At 40.5% G+C, this 22,872-nt stretch overlaps 1 pseudogene; it reads left to right on the top strand.

The window, feature by feature from the left end:
• The first annotated feature begins 17,498 nt into the window (after nucleotides 1–17,498).
• LOC123819755 lies at nucleotides 17,499–17,820 on the top strand (annotated as a pseudogene).
• The last annotated feature ends 5,052 nt before the right edge of the window (nucleotides 17,821–22,872 follow it).

Genomic DNA, 22,872 nt, shown 5'->3' with positions numbered 1-22,872 from the left:
TGCATGAACTTACTCAGACTCACTTTCCCTAAGCTCTGGTGCTGGGCAGCAACTTGAAAGGAACCAGGGACATACAGGGAGGAATTGAACTATCTGGCATCAGGGCAAGACCTGGGTAGCAGCTTTCTGCAGAGGCCATTGTTCTTTTTCTGAGACACCTGCCCCACCCCACTCCCCACTCAAACACACAGAGCTAGCAGGAAGCCACCATATCTGAATATCCATCACATAATTCTAGCTCACACAATTCCTTCCACCTGGTGATTCCCTGAGACCCTGCCCCTCCCAACTCGACCCACCCAAGCTGTTTCCAGTGGCTATTCTATATGAATGGCCTGTTTTGGCTCATGCTTCAGACTTTCCTAAAATCTCTCAAATAAGCAGAATCTGGCCTCTGCATATGGCCCCAGGATTGGCACTAGCAGCATCCAGCCTTGGTTCACAGCTTGACCTAGCTTGGACATCTCTAAGCTCAGCATAAGTAGCAGCCATCTGTATATAACTTTGTAACTCATGTTGGTTGGCCCTGAGCAGAAAAAAAGATGGCAGCTGACCTTGGCTTGTACCTCTCATGAGGCCCCAGAGCCAGCATACCTCGTGGACAGCTTCAAACTACATAGAAACTTCACCTAACCACCTCCACAAGCAATACACTCAAGGAACAGACTGAGCAGGCAACAGAACCCTCACAAAATAAGTCCACTGTGGAATGAGCCTCTGAATAGCTGGTCAACCATGGTGGTTGGTGATTGCAGCCAGTCTTTGCAGCTAATTGGCTTGTGGGTAAATCTCTCCCATTGATGTGCCAACAGAAATCAAAGCTCAACTACAACAGAAGGATACACACAACCCAAAAAGTAAGTGGGGGCATACCTGGAGTACCCCACTAGGGTGATTGGAGAGGCTGTGCCATGGGATTCTACAGAATACCTACTGCATAAGCCACTCTACCAACTCTGGGAGACATAACAGCTCTACCAAATACATCAAAACAAACACAGGGAGGCTGCCAAAATGAGGAAACAAAGAAATATGTCCCAAATGAAAGAACAGAACAAAACTCTAGAAAAAGAAATAAACAAAATGGAGACAAGCAATCTACTAAATGCAGAGTTTGAAACACTAGCTATGAGGATGCTCAGTGACCTTAGCTGGAACCTCAACAGCATAAAAAAGGACACAAAAAAGATGAAAAAAAAAACAATCAGAAATATAGGATATGTTAACTGAAATAAAGAATAAGATCAACAGTAGAGTAGATGAAGCCAAGAATCATATCAGTGATTTGAAAGATAAAAAAGCAAAAACACCCAATCAGAACAAGATAAAAAAGAATAAAAAATAAAGATAGTGCAAGGAGCCTCTGCAACAACTTCAAGCATACCAACTTTCACACCATGGGGGTGCCAGAAGGAGAGAATGAGCAAGAAATTGAAAACCTATTTGAGAAAATAATGAAAGAAAATTTCCCTAACCTGATAAAGAAAATAGACATACAAGCCCAGGAGTACAGAGAATCCCAAACACGATGAACACAAAGCTTACACCAAGACACATAATTAAAATGCAAAATATTAAAGACTAGAGAGAATCTTATAAACAGCAAGAGAAAAGCAGTTAGTTATCTACACAGGAATTCTCATAAGACTGTCAGCTGATTTCTCAACAAAAATTTTACAGGCCAGAAGAGATTGGCAAGAAATATTCAAAGTGATGAAAAGCAAGGACCTTAACCAAGATTACTCTACCCAACAAAGTATTATTTAGAATCAAGGGACATACAAAGAGCTTCCTTCCTGGACAAGAAAAAGCTAGATGAAGTCATCACCACCAAACCAGCATTACATGGAGTGCTAAAGAGTATTCTTTAAGAAGAAGGCGGGGCGGGGGGGGGATTACAAATATAAACAATAAAGACTTCCGGCAAGATGGAGGCATAGGTGGACGCACTGTACCTCCACGTACAACCAAGATTAGGACAACAACAATTTAGAGGCAGAATAACACCCAGAACTGACAGAATTTATCTGAATGGAAGTCGGACAACCAAGAAGTTGAAGTAGATCCGTTCATCCAAACTGGTAGGAGGGGCAGAGACAAGCAGCAGCAAGGCATGGTCTCAGAGCTCGAGAAATGGGAGAACTGGGCCCAGAGGGCAACCGGGAGTGAGTGAGCCATCCGTAGGCCATCCTGGGCGCACAGGATCGCAGTGGGTGGACCCTGAGTACACAAGCGGCAACTGGTGGACCCAGTGAGGCTACGATTGTGAACTAGGGCAGAGCGCTCAGCCCAGGATCCCAGGGAGGGGAACTAGGATCCCGGGAGAGCAGAGCTACCACCATTGTTCCCTCCTGCCCCCGCCCCTGCCCCCGCCCCCACATAAAATGTCACAACCTACCGACTAGGGTGCCCAGCCCCAGTGAACACCTAAGGCTCCGCCCCTCACCATAACGGGAGCAACCTGTCTCAAACAGAAAAACAGATCAATGCCCTAGGGCTCATCCTTTTGAGCGACCAAGAGATTGCCAATCTATCAGATGCATAGTTCAAAACACTGGTGATCAGGAAACTAACAGAATTGGTTGATTTTGGGCGCAAATTACATGAAAAAATGCAGGTTACCATAAAAGAGCTGAAGGAAGATGCACGGAGAACCAATAATGTTGGGAAGGAAACTGGGACTCAAAACAATAGAGTGGACCAGAAGGAAGAAAAAAACAACCAAACAGGAAAGAATGAAGAAATAACAATTCAAAAAAACAAGAAGCTTAGGAACCTCCAGGACATCTTTAAACATTCCAACATCCGAATTATAGGGGTACCAGAAGGGGAAGAGGAAAAGCAACAGATTGAGCACGTATTTGAACAATAATAAAGAAGAACTTCCCCAATCTGGCAAGGGAAATAGACTTCCAGGAAGTCCAGGAAGCTCAGAGAGCCCCAAAGAAGTTGGACCCAAGGAGGAACACACCAAGGCACATCATAATTACATTAGCCAAGGTAAAAATGAAGGAGAGAACCCTAGAAGCAGCAAGAGATAAGAGGACAGTCACCTACAAAGGTGTTCCCATCAGACTGTCAGCTGATTTCTCAAAAGAGACCTTATAGACAAGAAGGGGCTGGAAAGAAATATTCCAAGTCATGAAAGACAAGGACCTATATCCCAGATTATTCTATCCAGCAAAGCTTTCATTTAGAATGGAAGGGCAGATAAGGTGCTTCTCAGATAAGGTCAAGTTAAAGGAGTTCATCATCAACAAGCCCTTATTTTATGAAATGTTAAAGGGACTTATCTAAGAAAAATAAGATAAAGAAAAAACATCTATAGTAAAAGGACAGCAAACTCACAATTATTAACAATCACACCTAAAGCAAAACCAAAAGAAACTAAGCAAACAGCTAGAACAGGAACAGAACCACAGAAATGGAGATCACATGGAGGGTTAGCAACAGGGGAGTGGGAGGAGGAGAGAGGGGGAAAAGGGACAGAGAATAAGTAGCATAGATTGTAGGTTGAAAATAGGGGGAGGGTAAGAATAGTATGGGAAATGTAGAAGCTAAAGAACTTATAAGTATGACACATGGACATGACTAAAGGGGGGGATATGGGTGGGAGAGGGTGTACAAGGTGGAGGGGAGTGAAGGGGGGAAAATGGGACAACTGTAATAGCATAATTAATAAAATATATTAAAATATATATATATAAACAATAAAATCACACTAAATACATATCTGTCAACACTTGAATCTAAAAAACAAAATAAATGAACAAATAGAACATAAACAGGCTCATAGATACAGAGAAAATTTTGCTGGCTGCCAGATGCTAAAGGGGCTGGATGGCAGATATGGGTAAAAAAGTGAAGGGATGAAGAAGTATGAATTCATTGTTACAGAATATCATGGGGATGTCAAATACAATGTATGGATTATAGTTGATAATATTCTAATAATTTATGTATGGTGTTAGATGGGTATAAGATTTATCGGGATAATCACTTAGTAAGTCATATAATGTCTAATTACTGGGGTACACACTTGAAACTAATATAGTATTATATGTCAACTATAATTGAAAAATAAAAATAATTTTTAAAAAAGGAAAGTAAATAGATAGTCCATAGACTGGAATACACACACACACACACACACACACACACACACACACACAGCACCTATCTGACAAATTCAGAATATATAAAGAAATCCTACAAATACTTCAATTTATAAAATGTGCAAAATACCTGAAAAGATACTTCACTAAAGAAAGTATACAAATGGTTGATAATCCTGTAAGAAAATGCTCAACATCATTAGTCATAAGAAAATTCAAATAAAAACCACAATGAGATAGTACTTACATAGCATTCAAATGGCTAAAATCTAAAAGTTGACATCACTAAAGGATGTGGGGTAACGACCTCACATATATTCCTGGAGGCATGTATAAAATGGCACAGCCACTTTGTCAGTGTCTTATAAGGTCAAACATATATTCAGTCTAGATAATAGGAAGAAAAACATGTCCACACAAATATTTACACAAATATTCATTGCAACTTTTATTCATAATAGCCAAAACTATTAAACAACATAAATGTTCACTGATAGGATAATGGATAATTATGACATATTCATGAAATGAAATACCATTCAGCACTAAAAAGAACTAAATACTAACTCATGCAACAACATGGCAGAAATACACATGATAGCAAGCAAAAGAAGACACACAAATGAAGGCATACTGTATGATTCCACTTATGTGGAGTCAAAAAACAGAACATATGAACTGACAGTGACTGAGATCATAAAATACTTAGGAGGGAGGTAGAATTGTTTGGGAAGGAGCACAAAGAAACTTGAGTGGGTAATGGAAATGTTCTCTTACTTTGAGCAGTGAACACACCAGGATGGATGTCTCAAACTGTCAAAACTCTTTTAGCTGAACACTTAAAATCTATGTATGTTATTGTATGTTAGTTATATCTCAATAAATTATTTTTTAAAAGGGCCTAAATGGGTTAGCAACAGGGATTATGGCTTTGCCCCTTGGATGCCAGTTTCTTCTCCTCTGACAGAAACCTGAGATCTGACCCAATTAACTCCTCAAAGAGCCTGGGCCTAAAGGGTGAAGGCAAAGAAGAGTTTGAGCAAAACAACTTTAACCAAAAGTCCTTTCTGCATAGTGGTGTTGAAAATGCTGCTTTTCTCTGCCCCCTCCAAGAGCAAAATGACCTCTTATTTATTATCTTCATCTGTTAAAACTCAGAGGATAAATACCAGAGGTGCTTGGCAGTCATTCCCCACTGTCATCCAAGAAAGAATAAAGTACGACTCTCTGCAGAGTGCAGCTGGTTTAACAGGCCTAAGGTCACCTGTCATGCTGGGCAGGGAGGACCTCATTGTTGGTACAGAAGTCAGCTCCAATGACAGACACCCTTGGTCCTAATTTTAGGAGTCACTGGACATCACACAGAGATTGACTTCAAAACTTTATGCAGAAATGATTAAAACAGGTTCGGGCTGTACCTATATGTTCCTAGATCAAGGATGTCTGGGTTCCTCAGGGAGGCACAGTCTGATGGTATCTAAACAACCCCTGAGGGCCAGGTAGTTCCCATCCCGGGGACACCAGGGCATTAGGGGGTTTGGAAACCAGTCATATGAGGGACATTCACAAGAATCATGTGCCTTTACTCAGGAAGCAGTGTGGGGAGACACCACAACCACTCAAATACTTGAGGGGCTATTGAAAAGAAGAAACAGGCTTTATTTATGCCAAACTGAAAAGCTTCAACCAATGTATAAAAGTCACAAGAAACTGGATTTTAATGCAACATAAAAAGGACCTTTCTAACAACCAAAGCTGTTTAGCATTTCAGTCACATATCCATTAATTCAGCCAACAGTTTTTGAGCACCCACAATGTTGTGCACACACCAGGATAGAGACATGGCCCTGAAGGATGTGCACTGAAAACTGGATACAAGATATGAGTATAATCACTCAGATGCAAGACAATAAGAAACAAGGGCAGGTGAAAGGGCCACATTAGGAGAGAGGGATTACTTCCAGCCTCAGCCAGGTCCTCCATGATGCTTACCAGTCATTTTGCTCCTCTTCCCATTTATTCTTTCATCCATTCAATAAATATTAATTGAGTCCCACTATGTATCAAATATTGTTCTAGATGCCAGGGATGTAGAGTAAATAAGAGACAACCCCTTTTCTGCATGGGGTTCACAAGTATGTCCTAAAGAGAAAAGACAGCCCAAAGGCAAACAGATAGTGACTACAATGTCTTCCAGCTGGTGACTGGTATTACAGAGAAATAAGGTTGCTCTGGCTCTTTATCACTCTCTTCAAGCAATCAAACTATTCCTCTTCTCTTGTCTTCTACTGCAATGACCTCCCACATCACTGAGAAAATTGTGGCCTCAGCCTTCTTCCTCTGCACATCCTAATCTCCATCATCTTTGCCCATTCTTACCCAGTTACTTTCTGATTCTTCCTTCAAAACTGACCTCTCCACTTATGCTCCCTGCAACCTCAGGGGCCTTGCTCCATCAGTTCCACCAGTGCATATGCTCCCCACTTTTCCTCCCTTCATTCATTAGCTTGTCATGAACTCACAGACTTATTCATTTCTCATAGTCCTAAAGCAACATTCCTTGGCTACCCCCAAGATGGCAAGTAGGTGTTAGTCAACAGTTAGTTTAGATCAATTGACAGCAGCTTCCTGAGCACAGTGGCACACAGACAAGATATACCTGATGGTTTAATATGTGTGCCCACAGTCACAGAAAGCATCACACATTCTGAGGCTCTTAGTGAGTACCTGCAGATCCTCTGTCTCTTTCTCTCTCTTTGTTGTCAGATTTCTTAGAAGCTCATACTATGCTCTTTGCCTCTCCTGCTTTACCTCTCCGTTATTACATTGCCCACCCCACCATGCTTCTGTCCACTACCCTGCTTCTGCAAATATAACACAGTGATCACCTAATGTCCAGCACAATGGCTTCCCCTTCATTGCATTCAGTGTCTTAGTTGGCATTTCTCAAGATTATGCCCTCTGTCCTCTGCTCAACTTTCTGTCACTCCTTAGACAATCTCATCAATCCCTAGATGCAAATATAACCTGAACTCTGGTAGCTTCTCCATTTAGTCTTCTGCCAAGTTGTCAAGTGTAAGAAATGAGGGAATGGGTGTGATTATGAAGGGGTGACACACGAGAGTTTTGTGGTGATGGCACAATTGAATATCTTGGTTGTGATGATGGTCACTCAAAGCTACACCTGTGGCAAAATAATTATACACACACACACACAGATTTGTGCATAAAAATTGGTGAAATCTGAATAAGCTCTATGGATTTTGCCAGTGTCAGTTTCTTCGTTTTGCTGTTGTAGTGTGGTTAAATATTTTACATGATCATGGATGTATTGAGGGAAACTGGGGGAAAGGAGTGTATGATTTCCCTGTATCTTTTTTTGCAACCTCCTGGGAATCTATAATTACTACAAAATTAAAAGTTAAAAACTAAATAGATAAATAACTTCTTAAAAATAGTTTAAAATACAACAAGATCAAACTTCCATGGCTCCCCATTTTTTATGGAACAGAATACAAACTCCTTTGCTTAACATCTAAAGCACTTAACAATGCACCTCATATCCCATTGCTCTTCCTTCAGGCCCTTCATCATTCATTCTATAACCATTAAGTATTGGGAACCCACAATGGGCTGGGACACTGAAAATACAGTGGTGAACAAGGTAAGTAAGGCCCCTGCCTTCAGAAACTTATAATCTTTGGGGAAAGCAGCCAAGTAGGCCAAGAATTCCAATGAACTAGGCCAAGTGCTACTAGTGGAAAGTACATAGGCTGTCTAACCAGTCTCCTCATTATTCCTTTTCACTTGTGCTAGTTTCTTTGCCCAAAATACTCTTCCCTGCACTAGTGAACTTTCACTGTCAAATCTACCCATTAATTTATTCAACAGAGTTTTTACTGCATGCCAACTCTGTAACAGACCTTGTTCCAGTCCTTGGGGCTACACTGGACAAGACAGCAAGTAAAACAGAGCCATTGGAAGGGGAAGGAAGGGAAACTTGTGCTGGAGAATAGAAGGTAGTTTTCAAGGTAATAAGAGTTACCTTGACCAGCCTTTGTTCTTCTCCAACTGAAGCAATGGTTATCTCTGAAATCCCTCATACCATCATTTGAGGGGTTTTTTTTTTATCAATAAAAGCACTTATAAAGTCATCACAGTTTTTGTATTCCATGAAAGCACAGGTAGGGTAAGTGAAGATTAATTCCAGAGAAGCATAGACCATTATATTTCATAGGTTTCCAGACCAAAACCTAAATAAAATTGAAGAGGGTCATAAAAATGTAACTTAAGAAGTGTAACTTAAATGTAACTTAAAAAGGCCTTCGCAGGGGCTGGGAAGGCCTCAGGGGCAAGACAGGGATGTGGGCATAAGCCAGTTCAGTCCTAGTCCGGGGCTTTGTTTTTCCACTTGCATTTTTTTCCAAGAGTGCAAATGTGTTTTCTTCTCTTAGTCTCCAGTTTGCCGCGCTTCCCAGCTCATTCAACTGGATTGGGTTACCCTCTGGGTTGGGTTGTTTTTCTCTGAATGCTTCCATCTGTTTCACTCCCTGCCTTCTGCTTATGTGCACTTTCTCAGTCATGGGTTTTTTCTCCCCCATGAAGCTACTCCCAGAACCAGTTGTGAATACAACTGTGATTTAGCTTCCTCCCTGTCCTCCCCATCTACATTTTCTACTAGTACTTGTTTCTATTTATGTTTCACTAGCCTGAGCAAGAAGAACAAAACTAGAATTCAATATTTATCCAACACTTATTACTGTGCTAAACAATTTACATACATATTATTTTTCAATCTTCACAGCTGTAAATCTGTAAAGTAGGCATTATTTTTGTTCCCATTTACTAGATAAGGAAACTGATTTTCGGGGAATTTCTACAACTCACCTCTGGTTGTAAAGCTCAAAGCCAGGATTTTACCCAGGTCAGTGTGACTCCAAAGCCCATTTGTAGCACCAAGTACTTTAATACTGCAGTATTTTTCTTTCTTTTTAAAAACTTTTATGAATGTCTTTATATCAGAAACATTCTTTTACTACTTGCTTCTTTTCAGTCAATATTATATATTTGAGATTTATCCATATTGATAATTTTTCATACTTATTTTAATAGCAATATTTCATTTTATGGATATTCTACCCTGGGGTATGTTTAAGTCATTGCCAATGTTTTGCTATTATAATGTGCAGTACTTAGCTCTATTGCATGTGAGACTTTATTTAGGGTATATACCTAGAAATAAGATTTCTCAGTTGAAGGGTATGGGTGACGTCTCTATAACTCTATTTGAATTGCTTTTAATCTCTCTTCAAAGTGGTGGTATTAGTATATACTCCCACCAGCATCCTACATTCTCACCATCACTTGAAATTTATCAAATTTTAAAGTAAATATGGCAAAATATGGATGGCAGGTACATGGATGTGTTGTGCTTTTTTTATATTTCTCCATACATTTAAAATATTCCATAATTAAAATTAAAATGTTATTATGATTGTCTACTTTTATTAGTGACTTGGATAAAGACTTAGAATTCTTACTAGTGGCATCTGCACATGTCACTGACCTGTTATCCAAAAGACTCTAATGTTTCTCAATACCCAAACTATGTCACGGAATATCCTTTCTTGCAGCAACTGAAAAGGACTCCCTAGTGCAAAGACTAGGGTGCCAAGTGCAAAAATTAAGATGGCTATGAGGCATCATTTGCAAAAAGGACCATGTACGGAAGAACTGAGTGCAACAGAAGAATGACTATGAATGTCTAAAAGAATGTGATCCCTCCATGCCACAGCCTATAAGTACAGAAGGCTCCTCTCCAGCTGGGGAGAAGGTGTCTTTTGAGCATGAGCTCATCCTTCTCAATTCCTTGATGAAAGGACAAAGTTTCTGCTGTGCTTTACCAAATTCAGTCTTGTTTTATAGGTGTAAACCGCACTGGGCAAAAGACTTTGGTTTGTGTCTCTGACCCAAAAGGGTTGGTAAAAATCACAAATGATTAAAACTATTCTTGAAAATTCCTTAGAACAGTACCACATTGGAGACCACATGTCTCAGTAAATGTAGTACAGCCACTGTTTCCTCCATGAGTACAACAGATCTGCTTCTTCAGCTGAGCATAAACAGAGTAGATGGCTCATGTTTAAAAAAGACCTTTCAACACAAAAATGACAAAACATTCCCTTTCTGTAAGGTTCATAAAAACTGAGACCAACTGAAAAAGGTCATATTTTAATTTCCCATCTATGTTCACTAGGTCTGCAACCACTGAATGGATTGGCAGCTAGAATGACCCAAATTGTTAAAAAGTATGTGTGCACGTGTGTGTACATGCAAACAGGGTATCTTTCCCTCTTTCTCTTTCATCTAGCAAATTGTTGAATTTCCATATATTAAATATGTGTTCAATGAAATTGCATTGTTTTGGTATAAAAAATCATTTACTCATTAAGTCAATGTATTATTTTTTTAACTCCCCAGGGCAATTTCTTCCTAATACCTGTTTTTCATAGGTACCCAGCAGCTACATTTTTAAAGATGGCTTCCAAGTGGTCCACTCCCAGGCACTGGGCTGCGGCCCTGAACTAAGACACTGGCCACTATGGTGAGCTTCCCTTCCAGAGAAGTAATCAGAAAGGTGAGTAGGACCACAGCGCAAAAGAGCACCATGAAAAGCAATTCCCCTGATTAAATCTTAGGTGGACATTCAAGGCCTTGTGGAGGACATGAATCAAAGGGAAATAGAAGCTGAGAACCCCAAGACAGACCATGAAAGGGCCTTACTGTGGGGAAGGGCCTCAAGCATACACAGTGGTCTCAAGGTTGGGTGTTCCTGAGGGCTGGTGGCAAAGGTTTTGAGGTAAAAGCCATGTCAAACACTGCCCTCTGAATTAACTTGCCCTAAAATAACAAAAGAGGATGAAGAAAACTGTGTTTTTCTAAGTAAGATGGAAAAAGACAAGAACCATATGATCTTACTCATTTGTGGGATATAAAACAAAAGCAACACATGGACAAACAGAACAAACTCATAGAAATAGGCAACAGAAGGGTGGTTACAGGAGAGGACAGGGTGGGGGAGGACTAAAAGGGTAAAGGAAGTCAAACATATGTTACCAGAAGAAGACTAGATTCTGAGAGGTGAACACACAGTAGAGTATACAGATGTTATATTATAAAGTTATACAACTGAAACTTACATAATGTTATTAACCCATGTAACCCCAATAAATTTAATTAAAAATATCTATTTCCACCATTTGACAAGTACCAAGTTAGGTGCTTTACAATCATCTTTTTTCCTCAGGACAGATCTGGAACTTAATTTGCAGGTAAGAAAACAAGACCAAACCAAAGGACACAGAGCTTTTGAAGGCTTGACTGTGTCTGGTCACATGGCCAAACTCAACTCCAGTGGGGAGAGAAGTACACTCTACTCTCAGCTGGAGACACTGAGCTGCAGGACAGTGGCTGTGTGTGTATGATCTTATCACAGGGGAAAAAAGACTTGGAACTAATCTACCATATTCCTCATCAAAAATAAAAACACTATTATAGCAGAAACACTGTCCCAACATGAGGTACTACCAAATACTACAGTGATATAAAAGTAATTAGCACAGCCAAAAATAAAAATTACTAGTCTTCACTCTGTTCCTGAAGAGGGCACAATGCTAGTTTATTCCTAACTGGCATCTCTTTTTTAAAATTAGTTTTATTAATAAAAGTCAGTTTCTTTCTTCACAAAGAATATTGAGACATGAAAAATCTGAATACGTCCCCTGTAGCTTTCCTTTTCATTGTTTTCCTCATCCAAGCCTCTTGCCTTACCCCCTTTTCCCAATATGCTCAATTGTACCAAGAAGATACAATCCTTTTGAAAAATACCAATTGAACATACTTCAATGTGAGGATCAGACAAGGTGACATATGTCAAGCACTTATCAGAGTGCCAGGCCCAGCTTACAAGCTCAATACCTAAAAACAGAGAGCTACCATTATAATAGGCCACTTGTGCCCATCTGCAAAAGCACCAGCACAGTGCTGGGCCCATGGTTCTTTCTAATAAACACTTGCAGAATCAACCTTATCATGAACTGCATGTTCATGACCTCTTCAGCTCCCTGCCCAAAAGGGTGCTAAAAGGCCTGTGGTAGGGTCCAGCTGGGTGGAGGCCAGAGGCAACTGCTAAAGGAGGATATAGTCCTTAAAACTCTGAGTAACAAAGTCAATCATAAATGCCTAAGGAATTATTCACTTTTTTTCCTCTGTGCCTTTGCTTGACCCCATCAACAGAGAAAAGGAGAAGTTAAGTTTATCTTACTCATTTGACAAACTTTACTAAGTGACATTAGTTACCAAGCCAGAAAAAGCAATGAGGAGAGGAGAGGAGAGGCCATTATGATGCCAGATGAACAACATCCAGTCTTTGCCCCACTTGGTCCACAGGCTGGTGTGGGAGACCACAGACAGCCTCAACACAAGCAAGAAGACGGGCTCTGTGGGCCCAGGTGGCACATGCTTTAACTGAATTAGTTTCCCAAATAACAGAAATGGAAAACATTGTTCAATATCAGCGTATCATTACATATCTTTTTAAAAGCACATATTTGTTAAATGAATAACTAAATCTCAGGAGCCTCTATATGTCTTGGTATTGCTCTGGTGACAATATATTCTGTTTTCTATTCCTATACGGGGATACTTGGTAAATATTTGCTGCATAGATGACAGAGGCTTTGTCCAGTCTCCTGAGTGCTGGTGACCACACAGCTGCTCTCATACACTAATTTGAGTGACTGTCACCTACAGAACCTGCCTTCCCCTCCCTATGTACCCGTATTTGGCAAAGGCTGTCCTGACTCATACTTTTCTCTGATCTCTCTGTTGTGGGTGCCTTCTGCCCACTTTCCTATTTCCTCTCTCTAGAGAGAGAGGTACTGCATTCTGTTCTAGACAGGGCAGCCTAAAGAGCCAACATGAATTGGAGGCCCTTTTCCAGAGCACAGAACATCTTGAAGATATTTGTAATTTTACACCAACTGGATGATATAATTCATTGCTTGCTGAATCAAAGTCCACTAGCTGCCAGAGGATTCCAGAGACCATTTGTATAATACTTAAAAGCAAAAACAAAATGAAATGGTTCTGCTCTCATCCTACCCTCCCTCACACACAAATTTACATACTTACAACCAAGATATGGGTTCTTGCTCTCAGATAGAATAAGCCACACCACCTACTGCTTGCCCCTGCCTGCTATTCCTTGATCTCCAAGGATAAATGGCTCAACTCATATTTGGGATATACAGACTCAGTGGGTACAAATCCAACCCAGGCAAACTGCAAGGTTAATAGTGAATTACTGTCAGCTATAAGAGGCTGGAGGGATAGAAGGAATCCCAACCAAGAAGAGAGATGCTGGCTTTGTCTCCTATGCAATTAATCATCTGTAAATGCAAAGGGATGGCACTGGAAGATTAGGAGAGTCTCAGTGGCTTGCTAAGTCTCTGCTTTCCAACTGGAGTCATAGGGTCAGAGCAGTTTGATAAAGCCCTCTCATTTGCCTGGACCTTGGGGGAAAGGGAAAAATCAAATTGCTAACTGACAGGAGAGATCAGGGGAATGATAGTATCTTCCCTAACTAGGGCTAACAGGCACTATGCCAGGCACAGGCACTCTGGCCTTGACTCTTCCCATGGTTTCTACATGCAGAAGCTGAGTGAATGTCACTAGCCTGCCACATTCAACAGACTGTTCAAAAGTAATCATTGCTGCCACCTATTGAAGGCTAACTATGCGTCCTGTGCCTTTTAACCCTATGTATACTTGATCTTAATTCTGGCTGCTGTCCTTTGTGGCAGGACACTATGCTTATCCCATGTTTACAGATGAGGAAAGTAAGGCTCAGAGAGACTCAGTGACTTGCCCAAGGTCATGCATTTGCTGAGTAATGGACACGGGATTTGAACTCAGGCCTGTCTGATTTAGAAGCCACTGTTTGGAGTCACCAGACAACTGCTTCTCCTCAGAAACTGAAGGAAGTCTCATGACACAAAGTCTTTTTTGAACTGGAAACAACAAAAAGGTTTAATTCCCTGGAACACATGACAGATTGTCCCCACTTTGGTGAAGATAAATATAAAACTAACTAAGAGACAGTTTGTGGCTCAACTACAGCAGCAGCCAGTTGTGTCCTTTCAACATCTTCTAAGTTTCATTTCCATATTCCCATTTCTCTTTGTCTTGGCTTACTACACTTTTCCAATCCTCTGTGTGTGCATTTGCTTGTTTTTTATTATGGTGTGAGTTTTTTGCAATCCACGGCAAATCTTTTGTAGAGTGAGATGGAAAATAGAAATATGGAAAAGACAGGTGGACACAGAGCTAGATGGTGGATAGGTAGATGATTGAACTGATAGATGGATCAGTGGATGGACCTACACAGGTAGATGAAGAGATGGATAAATGGACAAACATGAGGACAGATAGATGATTAACAAGAAGATAAATAATTGGGTGGGCAGATAAATTAATAGGCTGGTGCACAGACAGATAAATAGATGAATGGAGCTGCCATGACCCATGTGTATCTGTCTCTGACTAATATCGACACCAGCAGCCCTGGACCCTCTGAGAATGACATACAAGGAGACACCACCTTGAGGGCAGAGAGATCTGAAAGGTCCTGAATGTTATACTAATTTGGCATCTGTTACTGAATTGGCTCTCTCTTCAATGGTCATTAAGGAGGGTGTAAGAATGGCTTCATGTAAATGTAGGACCCCTGCTCTGGACTTTGTTCTGCTGTCCTGCTTCTTGCTATCCTTTCCCCTCATTCTCCATACCCCAAGGGTACCAAACCCTCTTCACTGGCCAACATTATCCTATCTAACTTCTGCCTTTTATGCATGGATTTTTATAGCTCACATCTCTACCTGCTACCTGAGTCAGACTATAAGTACCAAGAAGGTAAGAAACATTTCTCTTACCTCTACTGATCTAGCACTTTACCTCAATGCATGTTAATGACAAGATGGAAAATTATCTCATGGAAGCCATCATAAGTGCAAACCACATGCTTCTATACTTAGGGAAGTGTAGAAGCCCCTCTGAGCACTGTCACAAAATACCTGCAGTGTTCAATGACACCATCTGCAAATAGCAGCCACTATTTATGAAAAAGTGCCAGTGCCACCACAATGTCTATTTATTGAGTGCTCACTAAACACATTATATAATAATAGCTAATCAATGATCTTAAGTACTTTTCATTGAATAACTCAATCTTCATCAATAATAGGACCTAGTGGTAGGTCCTAGGGTTATCCATATTTTCAATGAGAAGACTGCACACTGAGCAAGATCAAATAATGATCTCAAGGTCACATATGAGTAAGAAGCAGAGCTGGAGTTCCAATCTTAGTCCAACTCCAAGCCAGTGGTCTTAACCTCTTAGCTATGGGATCATTTTAGGTGGGACAATGGAGTGAGTCCTCCAGACCTTGTGGAGATTCATTAAAGAGCCTTAATAGATGCCCTGGCTGGTGTAGCTCAGTAAATTGAGCACCAGCTTGCAAACCATAGGGTCACTGGTTCAATTCCCAGTTAGGGCACATGCCTGGGTTACAGACCAGGTCCCCAGTAGGGAGCTCAAGAGAGGCAACCACACATTGATGTTTCTCTCCCTCTCTTTCACCATCCCTTCACCTCTCTCTAAAAATAAATAAATAAAATCTTTAAATTTAAAAAAAGGAGCCTTAGTGGATGCCTTCAGACCAGTCTAACCACACAGCCCTTCTCTCTGATCAGACAAGGACTGCTGGAGTCCAACCTAGAAACTCAAACTGGCAATGGTTCATGGGGCATCTCCTGAACAATTAATGACTTGCCACTCCCAAAGCCACTGTAGGAAAGACAGCTGACTGGGCAGTCAAGGCCTGGGTTCATGGCATACATTCAATTCTTTTTATGACTTTGCCCAAGTCATTGAACTTCTGTGTGCTTCAGCTTTCTCATCGGCATATGGGAATAGTACATCAGCCCAGGATACAGCACAGGGCTATATATTTTATTCTTGGTGAGAACCAAATGAATAACTGAGAGTGGACCTCATTTTACAAGCAAGTGACCAAAACTGCCTTATAAAGTGAAGGGGGTTCTGCTCCACTCTGACAAAGTTATTGGCAGGATTTCCGCATTAGGGCCCCTCGGAAAACATGACCTAATTGGATGATTCAATGGGCTTCCCAAATGCATTACAGATTATTGTTAGGAAATACCAAGTGGTGTCTGAGAGTTCAACTAGCCCCTAAGGTTACTCTCAAGGCTGGTGAGTAAACCATGGTTATATCACTTTGGGCTCCTGGCCACTTGGCTGCGATGCTAGAAGTGCTTCAGGCTTGTTCTGTTCCGACTCGATTTGACCACAATCATATTAAATATTAAATCATCTAGTGGCACTGGCATAGAAAACACTATGTCAGGCATTAGCTATTCTGCCTTTTGTTACTATCTGTAACAACTGCCTAACTACTTAGAAAGTTCTAACTTCAAGCCTAAGGCTCAAAAGAAATTATATCTATCCTAAAGGAACTTTGTCCCAATTTCACTGAAAATAAAAAGTCAGCCCCCAGACACTGACACTGTGTTTTTTCGTGCTCTGGGCCAGCTGAAGGCTCAGAGGGAGTTGGCTGTTCATCAGGGCTGGGACTTCTTGCCTATCTGCCGCATTCATCACAACTGTGATTCCTGGCCCTGTCTCCTCTCCTTGGGGACTCAAGCTCCCTCTCTTGCAACTGACAGCACAGTCTCTACATCACCCAGAACTGTGCTTTTAAAACTATGGGGCATCCTCTTAACCTACGACTCCACTCAGCCTCACCAGTAGAGGCACAAACCGGCATCGTGACCTCTTCTGGCATGCGAAGAGAAGTGCATAGTATCACCTGTGCAGCCATCTTGCCAAAAGGTCTCACCAGGACTGGATCATGAGGAAGCACTCAGACACATTTAGAATGTGGGGCATTCTAAGAGACAACTGGCTTGGACTTTGCAAAAGTGTCAGTGTCATTTAAAAAAAGAGATGGGAGACTTTTTTACATTAAAGGAAACAAAGACACATAACTAAACACAATGTCTGGATGAATCTTGTTTGGATTCTGGTTTCCTAAAAGTAGCTCTTACAAGTCTTGAGAAAAATTAGAAATATTTGAATAAAAACTGCATATTAGATAGCATTATTGGATCAGGGTTAGTTTTCCTGAGTGGCATAATAGTAATACAGTTATGTTGGAGAATGTCTTTACTCTGAAGAGATTCATTCAGGGGTAAAGAAATATGGTGTTCACACTGTCAAAAATACATACAGCTTCTGTCGTTGAGATGGTGCTTGACTGAGCAGAGCAGCATCTCAGACATGTCAAAAAAGATGTTCTAATCCCTAAAATAATGAGAGAAAAGGCCCAAGAGAGATGTTCTGAGCAAGTTCAAGATTTTATCAAATGCTGCAAGGAGTCTGGAATCCTTATGGTAGTAAAACATCAGAAAGAAAATTCTGCATTAAAAGAAATGTCTAACTGCTTACTATAATGATCCTGCTTTCTCTGAAAAATGCAAAATAGAATACATGAAGGAAAGAAAAACATTCAGAAAAGCTGGAATTTCTACCAAGAAAAGACTACAGAAGCTTCCAACAAGCATGTAGGCAAATATTCAAATGATACAATTACCTAAAATAACGGATTCAAGGAAGTATGTTTGCTTTATCCTAAATCATGGAAATAATAATTTTATACAAAGAAAAGATTTTTTTTCTTTTTTATTGTAGTTTAAGTACCGTTGTCTCCATTTTCCCTCTACCACTCCTCCCATCCCAGCCATCCCCCCTCCCACCCTCAATCTTACCCCACTTTGGTTTTGTCCATGTGTCCTTTATAGATGTTCCTGAAAGCACTTGTTGTTTAAATTAGAAAATATGTACATCAATCCTTACTATTCACAGATGCCATGTTTGCAAATTTACCTACTTGCTACGATTTATCTATAACCCAAAATTGATGTGGTGCTTTCACAATCGCTTACAGACAGACTGAGTGGTGAAAAATTTCAGCAACTCAGTGAGCACATTTCCAGTAGAGGTCAAACAAGGCAACACTCTGCCTTCTTGCTCCACTTGTTTTATACCATAAACAAGTGTCCCTTTCACAATCTACTTAGAGGCAAATTTTTCACATTTTTGTGTTTTTGTTGGAGATTTTTGCTGTTTAAGGCCCCATGCACAATATTGAAGAGTTATCTCATGTTCCTAATCACAAGACACTGTGATGTGCCTCACAGAGAAAATCCATATATTAGATAAGCTTCATTCAAGCATGAGTTACTGTGCCATTGCTGTGAGTTCAATATTAATGAATCAACAACATGCTCTAAATAAGATATCTTTAAAAAACACACACACATAAAACAAGTTTAATGAAAATATGACCAGAGGCTGATGGGAAACTACCCTTATATTCTTCCTAAGAGCAATGGTTCAATATTTGCTAATTCAGTGTTTGTTGCAACTTTATAGAATATAACGACTGTGAATAATAAGAATCAAGTGTGTCTGTACTATATACATATATATACATATACATATGTGCGCGTTATTTACACACAGGCTCTGCACATATGTGGCAAAATGTTAACTAGATGAAGAATATATGGATAGTCATTGTTCTAGTCTTTTATTTTTCTATGCATTTAACCTTTTCAAAATAAAATGTTGGGAAAAACATACATGTGTACAAACGGTAGCATGTGCCTTGTTAATAGTCATAAAATTAATTTAGACAGTGCAACCAGCATTTTTTAATGAAAAAGAATGGCATGGAGGAGAGTAGAATAGAAAATATCAGTGCTTTGCATTCATGTTTTGTGAAATTTGTTTCCAGATAGGATGTAGATGTGTGTTTGCTGAGTTGTAAATTAAAATGTTTATCTTATTATGAGCTAGGGTTCAAAACACTTTGCAAGTTACAGGCTTGTGGGATCAAAGCATCCTCCTGGCACCCCTCCTTCACCTCCTCATTTCTTTAGTGTTTCTGTGCCAGGGTCCAGCCCTATCTCCTGAGAGTCCTTCCCTCCCAGGCTGGCCACCACAAGTTGTGGCTCCACCCCCTCTGCTCTTACCCCATCCATTCTCCTGGGCTTCTCCACCACTCCATCCCTTCCCACAGGCTACTTCCAGGCCATCTAGAACCATACTGCAGTCTCCTCTATACAATCACTTTGGCTTTGATATTTTTTGCTCTAGGCCTCTGTGAAGGGATGACTATTCATCATCAAGCCCTTGAACTTGTCTCTGGTCATTGCACCATGGAGGCAGACAAGACAGGTCTATGAGAGCAGACAGGAAACACTTGGAGGTAGAGGGAAATCAGTGAAGGCTTCCATGACAAAGTGCTCCCTCAGAGATTATAAGTTTCTTTTACTAAGTTACTAGCAGAGCTCTGTATAGAAAACAGAAATGTTTCATCACATTTGAGAGAAGAGTCAGGAGTTGGCATAGCAAAATTACAAGGACAAGAGCATTCAAGATTGCAGGACCAACTAAGACAAAGACATGATGGAAGAAAACAGCAGCAAGAAGTGAGTTTGGAAGAGTGGGATAATCCAAGAAAAAGAATTGTGAGTGGGATGCCCTTCCTGAAGTCACAAAGAACAACCCCAAAGGATACTATGTTATGGTATCCTTATTTATGTTACTTATTTATTGTTATGGAAACCATAGAGGGTAGGATAGAAACCACATACAGAGACACTTCTGCATTCTAACAGGTGCTCCCAGCTCTGGGTAAATGGAAGGTGTTAATAAAGGAAATATTTTCTTTCTCATTTTGGCTTAAGCTGGTACTAGCCAGCATCCCTATAAAGTGTCCATTCTTGAGATAGGTGTTTTCATTAACTAATAGTCTCAAAATGAAAATATGACCAGAAATAAAAATAATTTTAAAAAGAAAAGAAAAAATAAGTGAACCTACTGCTACAAAGACAACTAGCCATGAAAGACACACCCAAAAATACCAGTCTCACCTCTCTACCACTCAACGTCACTCTGTCAACAGTCTTCCATCCTTCAGCAGAGGCCCAGGATGCTCTTCTAGTCTAAATGGCTCAGATCAGGGGAGACACTTGGAAGGGAGGGAAGTGAGGAGCTTCCTGTGGGAGAAAGTGAGGATTACAGAAGGAGATGGATAAAGTTTCTCAGAGAACCAGTTTGAAAATGGAAGAACAGAGGTGAGGGCAAGGAAGGGCATGGGTTGGCCCTTTAGAATGACCTGATTCCTCCTGTGCTATTCCCTCATATAAACAAATTTCAAAATCCTAGGGGTGACTAGAAAGAAGCTACTCATAAGATACACCAGTCTTGCCCAGGCAGAAGTTTGTTACAAATCCCTCACACAGCCTTATTTATGTGGAATCTATTTGCAATGGCTCTGTATCCTTATAAAATTCCTCTATCTTACCCAGCACAGTGTTTTCCTATAGCTAAACCTAGGAAAACTCAACATTTGGTTGCTCTCAGACAAAGGAGAAACAAATGAGACCCTCCAAACTGAAGTTCCCTGTAAGAAGCAAATATGTGTAATATGCAAATTAAAAATAGATATTAGTAATTTGCTTGACTGAATTCTGAAAGGCCTAGTGTATGGTGTATGAGAAACCAATGTATTCCAATCAGGCAGGGTTCTCTGGCCTCTCAATGAGAGCCCTCATTTATTTAATATTCACTTTTTGAAAACCTGCTGTAATTCTGTGTACCCCATTAAACACTGTGCCTGCCACCTCTCTGGGGGAAAATCTCCACCCTCCCTGCTGGGTCTCTTTCAGTCCCATTTGTCAACTACTCCCTACCATTTATAATTCCTCTAAGTTAAAGTCTCAAACTGGTGTCCTGTGAGGCAGATTGAGCAATGGCATTTGGCTTACCTGGTATTGGCCAGCATAGTTGTATGGTGGTTGTTATTTTTAAACCTTGAATTATTTGTTGTATCTAAAACATGGTGGAGTAGATTCCACCAAGTTCTGGTTATCTATTGCTACATAACAAACCACCCAATCTTTGTGGCATAAAACACAACCATTTGCCATGTCTGCAGGTCAGGAATTTGGAGTAAGCTCAGTTGGGGTGGGGGTGTGATGGTCCCTACTCCCCAAACTCTGGGAATGCCCAATGACTAGGTGACATGAAGAACTTGGGGCACTGATCACAATAAGCCTTGTCATCCGCTTTCCTAGGATTAGTCTAGGTGAGGCACAGTTTATTTCAGAGAGACACATATTAAAAGAATATTAACTAAGAAAAAAAGCCAATATTTCATGTCTTAAATGGTGAAGGGGTGCAATGATGAAAACCACAGAGGCTTGTAAGTGACTCCATTCACCATCACCCTCAAAAGCGGACAGTGGTGAAAGCCATGTTTCCAGGGCCTTCAGAGCTGCGTATTGTGAGGTTTGCCTGAGAAATTGCCCCATATTGACTCTTAACTCCTGGCCCACACATACAAAAAGGAAGGCTTCTTGACATTCTAGCAGAGGCATCCAACCTTTTGGCGTCTCTGGGCCATACTGGAAGAAGAGTCGTCTTGAACAACACATTAAGTACACAAACACTAATGAAAACTGATGAGCAAAAAAAGGTTTTAACTAAATTTATGATTTTGTGTTGGGACACATTCATAGCCATCTTGGGCTGATGTGCCCGCAAGCCAAGGGTTGGACACCCCGTTAGGTATTTCACACCCCTTCTGGGTCTGGTTTCCCTACTCACTCCCACGCAACTGCTCTCCTCTGACCCTAACAGTTTTATGCAAATTTTCTGCAGATGTTAATGACTGTCACAAACAAGCAGAAAATAACACTGGTATTTGTTCAAGATTGTTGTAGTCATTCTCAAGAATTAGGCCCCAGGTGGTCTATTTCATCAATGCCTGTTGCTTTAATAAATATTTCACATTCCTCATTTAATGTGTCATAATCTTCAAGTTTGTTGTGATACTTCACATTTCACCCAATAAGATCTAGGAATCATAAATTTGCAGTTGGATAATTATCAGTGGACTCACAGACTTTTGTTTACTTACATGCAAAATGTTTTTTGTACTTTAAGAGAATTGAAATGTCTCTTATCATATGGTACCAAATTAAACAATTCCCTCATAAATTTTATGCTTCCTCTTGATGTTAAATTTCTTCTACTAAACAGACAGAGTGCTCAGTGCTATTGAAAATGATTAAGAGTCTTCAGTAATTCAAGGACCACAAAATTCCACTTGTGCTTGCCCCATCCCAAGGGAATATAAGCTAGCTCTCCCCCCATCCCTTTCAGAAAAGAAGGAGGGTACTGCTCTCTCACAGAGTTGAACATGAGATGCACCTGGGTTCAGACCCCTGCTGAGAGTCTTTGGGAAAGCCTGGGTTTCAGTTCTCTCTAGAGTAAAACAAGGATAATGGTGCCTACATCTCACAAGGCTATTGGTAGAATTAACCATCTCTGAGACACGTCAGAAAGACCTAGATTCAAATCCTGACAGTAGGACATGGACAAGTAAGCTCTCAGCCTTAACTTCTTTTCTGTAAAATGGGACTGCTAATAGTGCTGACTTCACAGGGTTTCTGCAGAAATATAAATGGAGTGCAAATGCATGTAAATGCCATTGCAGTGCTGGCATGTGGGGTCCTTACACACACGAAATACTTTCCCTTTCAGTTA

Source organism: Phyllostomus hastatus, unplaced genomic scaffold, assembly GCF_019186645.2.
Source record: "Phyllostomus hastatus isolate PE091 unplaced genomic scaffold, TTU_PhHast_1.1 phas_contig_113, whole genome shotgun sequence".
In the NCBI taxonomy this organism is placed as follows: Eukaryota; Metazoa; Chordata; class Mammalia; order Chiroptera; family Phyllostomidae; genus Phyllostomus; species Phyllostomus hastatus.
Note: the sequence above shows the minus strand (reverse complement) of the source record. Positions and strands in the feature narration are given on the sequence as shown.